We start from the raw sequence: 9,232 nt of genomic DNA, 5'->3' as shown, positions 1-9,232 counted from the left end.
TAAGGATACACTATATTTTAAGCAAGCAAGTAAAAAGTTTATGGTAAAGCAAAAGAAATGAAAGTATATACCTAAGACAGGGGTGTGGATGTGCTCAAGGCAGAGATGTGCCCTTGGGCTAGGGCTGAGTGTCTGCTGGCCTGAATGGGGGTCAAGGGAGGGGGTACAAGAGGGCTTTTCTCTTTTTTAAAAAAGATTTATTTATTTATTTATTCCCACCCCCCACCCCCCCCCCAGTTGTCTGGACTCTTTGTGCATTCGCTGTACTTATGTGTTCTTATGTGTTCCTATGTGACTGCTTCTATCCTTATCAGCGGCACCGGGAATCTATGTTTCTTTTTGTTGTGTCATCTTGTTGTGTCAGCTCTCCGTGTGTGCGGCACCATTCTTGGGCAGGCTGCACTTTCTTTTGCGCTGGGCGGCTCTCCTTACGGGGCGCACTCCTGGCACGTGGGGCTCCCCTACACGGGGGACACCCCTGTGCGGCACGGCACTCCTTGAGCTCATCAGCACTGCGCGTGGCCAGCTTACACGAGTCAAGGAGGCCTGGGGTTTGAACCACGGACCTCCCATGTGGTAGGTGGACACCCTAACCACTGGGCCAAGTCCGCTTCCCCAAGTGGGCTTTTCATTATCTATTGTTTTCAGGTATTTGGCCTTCAGTGGTTGACTCTTCCCTTGCTAATGAGACTTTCCACTGATCAGGTGCAGGCAAAGATGGGTGCCCACAACCAGGAGGTTTACACAGAACTGACTGTTTTGTCCTTATTGCCCTAGTGCTTTTCCTAAGGCACCATTTTTCCTTTCAGGTCCCTGCTCTAACCTGCCTCACAAGTGTCCATCAACAGATGAATGGGTAAACAAAATACAGTATAAACTATTAAGTAAAATAAAATGGCATCTGCATTGGGCATTGCCAAGAGAAGACACCTTTCCAGACGGGCTTTTCCAGAAAGCAAAAACAATAAATCTGCAGGGGTTTTCAAGAAAATAGAATACACACCTATGGGGTTGCTTATCAGCAATAGTGATAAAACTAGTTTTGGTCCAGTAGACATAGCTTATCAGATTGGACAAGCCTACCATACCCATCACATTGGACAAGATATACCAATGTGTATCTGCTTCCCACTTTGTAAGATCCCCAATGTAAAATGGAACTTAATATCAACCAATCAGAACATTTCCTCACTTTCTTCTGCACTGGCACCATATGAGATTCCCCTTTCCACTTCCTCAACAGAGCTGCCTTCTACTTTCTAAATGGGATGTTGCCCAATTTGTGAATCATTCAATAAAGCTGTGTGATCCTAAATTGCATGAAAAGTATTTCTTTTAACAATACATACAATGAGATATTATTTGGTCATAAAAAGGAATGAAATGTTGCCACAACATGTATGACTCCTGAAAATTTCATGCTAAGTGAAATGTCAGATATGAAGGTCATTGTATGATTCCATTTATGTGAAATGTCCAGCATAGGCAAATCCATAGAGACAGAATAGATTAGTGGTGGCCTAGAGCTGGGAGTAAGGTGTGGGGAGATTTGTGGGTGACAGGTCATGGGCACTAGTTTCTTTTTGGAGTAATGAAAATGTCCCAAAATTGATTGTGGTGAGGTTTGCACAACTCTGTGAATATACTGAAAAACACTGAATTGAATACTATAAATAAGTGAATGTTATATCTCAATAAAGCTGTTCTAAAACTGATTTAGAATAAAATTTAAAAAGTGCAAGACTAGATTTTATTTATTTTTATCGCAGTTTGATTTTTTTTTTAAGATTTATTTATTTATTTCTCTCCCCTCCCGCCCCCTCCCCCCTCCCACCTCCCACCCCGGTTGTCTGTTCTCTGTGTCTATTTGCTGCGTCTTCTCTGTCCGCTTCTGTTGTTGTCAGCGGCAGGGGAATCTGTGTTTCTTTTGGTTGCATCACCTTGCTGTGTCACTTTTGGTTGCGTCATCTTGCTGTGTCAGCTCTCCGTGTGTGCAGCGCCATTCCTGGGCAGGCTGCGCTTTCTTTCGCGCTGGGCAGCTCTCCTTACAGGGCGCACTCCTTGCGCTTGGGGCTCCCCTACGTGGGGGACACCCCTGCGTGGCACAGCACTCCTTGCGCGCGCATCAGCACTGCACGTGGGCCAGCTCCACATGGGTCAAGGAGGCCCGAGGTTTGAACCGCGGACCTCCCATGTGGTAGACGGACGCCCTAACCACTGGGCCAAGTCAGCTGCAAGACTAGATTTTTATTACTAGATTCAAAAATCATAAAATTATATTTAAACATATAATCAGAAGAAACTGAAAAAAGGAAATTTACAAAAGCTACACATGTTGTTCACTGAAAGTCTACATATAGACAATTAATATAGAGAATTGCTAATACGTGCATAACTTCTTCTCGTTCCTAATTTTAACTAAACCAAAAATGATAAGGATATAGTGACTGCCCATATTAAGTGCCTATACACGCACTTTGAAAGAACAATGTGTAGTTCTTTCAAGAACTAGAAAAACTCAGTATAGCTTAGTTTTGTTTTTCCTTTTTCTTTTTTTCCTCAGTATAACTTAAATATTAAGGCATTGTACCAGACCTTTGTAACCAGGGGTTAAGAATTAACTAATACTTATGGTTACTAAATCATTATATATAACTTTTTACTTCCAGTAGATTATAGAATAGTCAAAGGTTGATATCTGAAAACACTGAAACTGGTTGAATTTAGCCTAGACCTGCTATTATGATGGTCATTCTAAACAGGTTTCACGCTAGTTTATGGTTACTCAAAACATAGCTTCCCCTTGTGTGTGCTTACTATTGTGATGTGATTAATTCTAGACCGGACTTACTTTTATTTATGGTTATTTCAGAACTAGGTTCACATTTGTGCATACTTTTCATTGTGATGATAACTACTCCACTCTCCTGTTTAATATGCATATGGAAAACCTTGTGACTGACCTCTACTCTGTACTTTCCCAGAATCTTGATCTATGATGCTTGTGACTTTGTAACTCACCCTGGTTTGGTACCTAGGCCACCACGTTCAACCTCTTAATGTTTATTAATGAAGGAACCTATGTCCAACTCCACCCCAATTATTCATTAGCACCCCAATGGTAGAAAATATTAAAATTTCTGCAGTTTCAGGGAAGCTGATTTGAGATTGTACATCTCTGGTCTCCCACTAACAGAGAAATCTTCTTTTCCTTCCTAGCTAGCCTATTCTGATGTGTCTATTCCACTGTGCCAAGCAAACAAACAAACTCAGCTGAGGACCACCCTGGCCCCTCTTCACTTGTGTATATTAATATTTAAAGTTTTTTAATGTGACAGATGTCTTGCTTTTTGGTTATTAATTTATCTGATCTATGTTGGATTAACCACATCTCTATACCCAGAGTGTGATGAACTGTTTCAACATTTAGTTTTGATTATACTCACAGTAGAAAAATTAGCCTGAGAGATATATTGACAGAAATGGAGGAAGAGATTTTAAGCAGTTTCAGCAACCTCAGGCTATTTATTTTTAATCCAAGATGAGAAAAATGATGCTATGTTTTCAGAATTACTCTTCAATCTTTCATCAGTAGATTAATCAACAATTTATGCCATAAAGTTACAGTTTGGGATGCATTCATTGCCTATGCATGGATTTTGTTTATGAAAAATAAAATTGAAAATGTTTTATTAAATTTGTAAGGTGCTTGGTGTTAACTTTTCACAGATGTACAAAGTCAGGATTATCACAAACTTCATTGATAATTATTAAGCAATGACACTTGCTATTCTAATCTATAGAAAAGTTATTCCTTCCTTGCACAAAAGTATTAAGATCATTAAAAATACTTGAGATAAGGAAACGGACTTGGCCCAGTGGTTAGGGTGGCTGTCTACCACATGGGAGGTCCGCAGTTCAAACCCCGGGCCTCCTTGACCCGTGTGGAGCTGGCCCATGCGCAGTGCTGATGCGTGCAAGGAGTGCCATGCCACGCAGGGGTGTCCCCCGCAGAGGGGAGCCCCACGCGCAAGATGTGCGCCGGTAAGGAGAGCCGCCCAGAGCGAAAGAAAGTGCAGCCTGCCCAGGAATGGCACCGCCCACACTTCCCGTGCCACTGATGACAACAGAAGTGGACAAAGAAACAAGACGCAGCAAATAGACACAGAGAACAGACAACTGGGGGAGGGGGGGGGAATTAAATAAAATAAATAAATCTTTAAAAAAAAATAAAAATGCTTGAGATATTGAACCAAAAAGCAGGTCTGGTTGTCCAATACACAACTTGAAAAAGTTGGGACCAAATTGGTATCTTATTTTGCAGAAACACTAAGAGTTCATTCTATAGTTCAAAATTCTCTGCAAAATTTTTTAACCACCATATTTCAGCATATAATGATGATCAACTGCCATATTATGACATAATACAGAAAATAGTCTTAAATTGAACACACTAACCTTTATAGAATTAACTATTTTTACAATATTGCCTAGCACACTGTAGCATAATGAAAAATTTGGCTGGTCTTTGTCCCTGGTTCCTGGGGAGGGAAACTCTGAATTTTTAGGTTATTATTCATGGTGGGTCCAGTGCCACACCTGCTAGTTCATATCCTAACTAAATGGCAGCCACACCTGTAATCTTAGGGTAGGGGCTGGCCACACCAGAAAGAGGTATTTAGATTAGAAGGTTGGCCTTTGAGCCACTCAGGCCAACAGGACCTCCCAGACTTCTGGGGATAGATGGGTTGGGGGCAGTGGGGTAAGTGGGGATGAAGGTGGGGTTGATTCCACCCATCATGCCTCTGTAATGAAACTGTATAAACTCGGGACACTCCATACTCTGGTGAGTTTCCATGATTAAGATACATCTCTGTTCTTGGAGGGTAAAGTGTTCTGCCCCTACCCTTGCATTTGAGACCCTCCCAGACCCTCTGGGTCTCTCTTGGTTTCCCTGTATTTGTGTTCTTTTACTATACAAAAACTATAATTATAAGAACTGTGTTTTCAGTGAATTCTGTAAGTTAATGACTCCTGGGGGTGAGGGGATCCCTCCAATTTTTAACCCATTGGTCAGAAGTGGAGATGGCCTAGGCCCCAAAATTGCAATTGGCGCCTGAAGGGCAATCTTGTAGAGAATGGCTTGAACCTGTGAGGTCTGGTTGAACTCCAGGTAAATTGGTTGAATTACTACCATCTTTGCAGCTGCTGATTGAACTTTTGTACCCAGATAGTTGGTGTTTCTTAATATGGATAAATACCTAAAATAATCTGAGATTATTTTATGAATCCCCAAAAAAGAAAGATTATGTTTGTAAACTAATCTATTCCTCTGAGTGTGATACCATTTGATTGCATTAAATTCAGCTGAGGGGCCTTTGATTAGATTATTTGATTAGATTGCTTTGGGCTTTTTTAATTTTATTTTTATTTTTATTTTATTTATTTCTCTCCCCTTCTGTCCCCACCCCGGTTGTCTGTTCTCTGTGTCTATTTGCTGCATCTTCTTTGTCTGCTTCTGTTGTTGTCAGCAGCACGGGAATCTGGGTTTCTTTTTGTTGCATTATCTTGCTGTGTCAGCTCTCCGTGTGTGTGGCACCATTCCTGGGCTGCACTTCCTTTCACGCTGGGCAGCTCTCCTTATGGGATGCACTCCTTGCGCCTGCGGCTCCCCTACGCGGGGGACACCCCTGTGTGGCAGGGCACTCCTTGCGCGCATCAGCACTGCACATGGGACAGCTCACACATGGGCCAGCTCCACACGGGTCAAGGAGGCCCGGGGTTTGAACCGTGGACCTCTGCTTTGGGCTTTTGATTCGACTGTGTCAGTAGGTGTGACTCAGGTTGAGTCCCTGCCCCCTTGCTAGGTCTGATATAAACAGACACTCACACAAAAAGACACAAAAAGAGAGAGCTCTATCATTTTTGATCCTGCTAAGTGACAGAAAAGAGAAGACTCAAATAGCTGAGGCCCTGGAGAGACATGAGCCATTTGCCTGATAGCTTACACCTGAATTTGGGAAGAAAATGGAATAGCCAAGACTGATGTTGGAAGCCCACAAAGAAACAAGCCCTATGCTGGAAAGGGGGACTACAGGATCACTTAAGCACAAAGTCTCAAGAGGTTGGGCCTATGGAGCTCAAGAGGAAAGAGTGACCCCAGTGGGGAAGGCAAAGACCAGCCAGAGATTGGCGCCCATCTTTCTTCAACACATGGTGACTAACTTTGCTGAGAAAGCACCTTTTATGGTGTCTTGAGTTAGACTCTTTATGACCTTGGAACTGTAGGCTTTTACCCCAAATAAACCCCCTTTATAAAAGCCAACAGGGAGCAGATGTGGCTTAGCGTGTTCATCTCCCATGTGGGAGGTCCGGGGTTCAGTTCCCAGTGTCTCCTAAAGAAGACAAACAACAAGCAGACAGACAATAAGCAGACATCAAGCAAAACAATGAGCAGACAATGAGCAAAAGATACAACAAGCAAGACAATGAACAAGACAATGAGCAAACAATGAGCAGACAGCGAGCAAAAACAAACAAGCAGGGAGTGGCTGTATCTCAAGCAGTTGGGTGCCTGCCTCCCACATGGGAGGTCCTGGGTTCAGTTCCCATTGTCTCCTAAAGAAGAAATGAGCAGACAATGAGCAAACAGAAGAGGGAGCCATGGGGGAGGTGGGGAGCATGTAGGGGGAATAAAAGCCAACGGATTTCTGGTATTAAATACTTTGCATTGGCACCCTTTTGGCAGACTAAGACAGTACCCCACAATGTTTTCTCTGTCATAGCAACTGCATCATCAGAACATATCCTGACACAAGACCAAAACTCCAAACTACATACCTGATGCTGATCATGCACTTTGATGTCATGGCAACATCAAGTTGCTATAAAGTTTTCAAAATGCCTACTTTCAATTGACATATTTATTCTTAAACTGGTAAGAGTTTGTAGGCCTCCTGGGGTCTTTGAGTCACACTTTGAGTAGCATTGTGTTACCTGATTCTGACTTCCAGTAATCACTCTATTCCCTCATCTCAGTGGTAGCAGCTTGGGTCACTGCACTATGTCTTGTGGTTGCCTACACCTACACCTTTGTAAATTGTTATTTTGTTAATAAACAACCTCCTTGAATTAACCTAATCTAAGTGGGCCATCTGTTTTCTCTTTGGAAATGTTTTCTGATACAACCTCTTAATGTAACTTCCCACCTGGCACAGAGAAAATGATAGTGTATGTTTACTGAATAAATGACTGGATACTGCTTTGAAGGAATAAGATCATTATCTTTTTTTGTTGGAGATTCAATAAAGGAGAGAGTCAAAGGCACAACATGAAACTCATGTCTCTTCCTAAGGTGGTCATTATTCCCTCCAGATCTAGAGTCCTAGACCAGAGCCACCACTAGCTCATATCATTGTCTTGTAGAATGTTAAAAAGAAGCACAGGCCCTGGGAGGATGCAGCCCCCAAAACACATGACTTGCAGCGTGGAATATTGGCTGGCCTTCAGTCCCCTGACCAGGTACTCTCTGCTTGAATAATACACAAAATCCTATGTAATGGGTTGCCCTAGAGTCTGAGCAAGTCAGCAAGTCTACTCCATCTGCACCCAAGATACCAGCTAAGTGTTTGGGATAGCTTAGAAATATGATCAGTTAAGTATGAATCTCTGAGGAAGCTTTAAATATATTTTTGTTTGCAGAGTGATCTTTTCCACAGATTTTCTCCTTAGCTTCCTGAATGCAGAATAGTCTTTATTGGCATGGTCCAAACAAGTAATCTTGTAATACAATTGGCCTACAGGATCCCTGGCATGTGTGTATGTGTGCATGTGTGTGGCAAATGCTTCTTTTAGTTCTGAATATAGTGGTACTGCCCCTGAAAGGCCTTTAAGATCCCAAGTCACCCCCTCTGTGACTGAGAGTAGCCCAGGGGATTGGGGTAGGGGTGCTATTGTGAAATAGCTCCTCTTGACTGGTACTGGGCTCAGCTCTCTCAGGGGGTGCCCTGATGTCTGGGGTTGGTTGAGGAGCAGGAAAGGAGTTGTTCAAAGGAGCGAGTGGGGAGACGGGGCAACTTTGTCAGTGCCCTGTGATTCAGATCTTCCTGTCTTGGAGAGTGATTTTTTTTGACGTGAATTCCCAGAATACCTGACACACCCACGTGTAAACTGGTCCAAACCCATCCCAGAGTCCCTGTGAATGAGTTGAGGGTTTGTACTGGCTTCTGTCCTCTACCGTTCCCTGCTCCCAACTAAACAGCCTTTCCCCCACACTGGAAAGGTCAATAAGAATACACGGTAATGGGAAAGGTTTCAGGGTTTTGCACCAAGCTGACTCCATAATTACCAAGCCCATGGGGGTAAGTTGTTTAGAGCAACCAGTTTCCTGTCTTTGCTGGAAGTGTGACATACCTTAACTTCTCCTCTTACATCTTCATCCCCTAATCAGATGGATCAGCTGTTGGTTTGGTGGTGATGACAGAGATATTTGCACTTATAATCAAATAAAAAGCTGATATTAGCAGGACATGGGAAAGGCTAGCCAGGCAGTGCTCTTCTTTTCCAAAACTGCAGTCAGTCAAAGGGAATGTTTTCGTGTGGTCACTGGGGTCATCACTAGAAATTAATATGCACTGTACTTGGAAAATGAAGAATGTGAGAGACCATTATCCCTTTGTTTTAAGTATCAGGACTATGAGCCTCAGTGAAATTTTTCATTGCTGAAGATTACCCAGGAAATGGTGAAACCAGGGTTAAAACACAGGCTTTGTGGTTGCTACGATTTCTACAGTTATGGTGCCTCTCAAAATAATTTTCTTTTCACTCACTCACTCATTCATTCATCAAGTATTTATTTTCTTTTAAATGTTACATTAAAAAAATATGAGGTCTCCATATACCCCCCTCCCCACCCACCCCACCCACCCCACCCCTCCCACATCAACAACCTCTTCCATCACTGAAGCACATCCATTGCACCCGGAGCATCTGGAGCACCGCTGCACCACATGGACAGTGGTCCACATTGTAGTCCACATTCTGCCTTAGTCCACCCAGTGGGCCACGACAGGACACACAACGTCCAGCATCCATCCCTGCAGCACCACCTAGGACAACTCCAAATCCTGAGAATGCCCCCACACCATATCTCTTCTTCCCTCTCCCTACCATCAGCAGACCGTGGCCACCCTCTCTACATCACTACTACAATTTCTTCCCTTACTAATCACAA

The sequence above is a fragment of the Dasypus novemcinctus genome, chromosome 3 (genome assembly GCF_030445035.2).
Source record: "Dasypus novemcinctus isolate mDasNov1 chromosome 3, mDasNov1.1.hap2, whole genome shotgun sequence".
In the NCBI taxonomy this organism is placed as follows: Eukaryota; Metazoa; Chordata; class Mammalia; order Cingulata; family Dasypodidae; genus Dasypus; species Dasypus novemcinctus.
The sequence above is the reverse complement of the archived record's forward strand: the minus strand, read 5'-3'. Positions refer to the sequence as shown.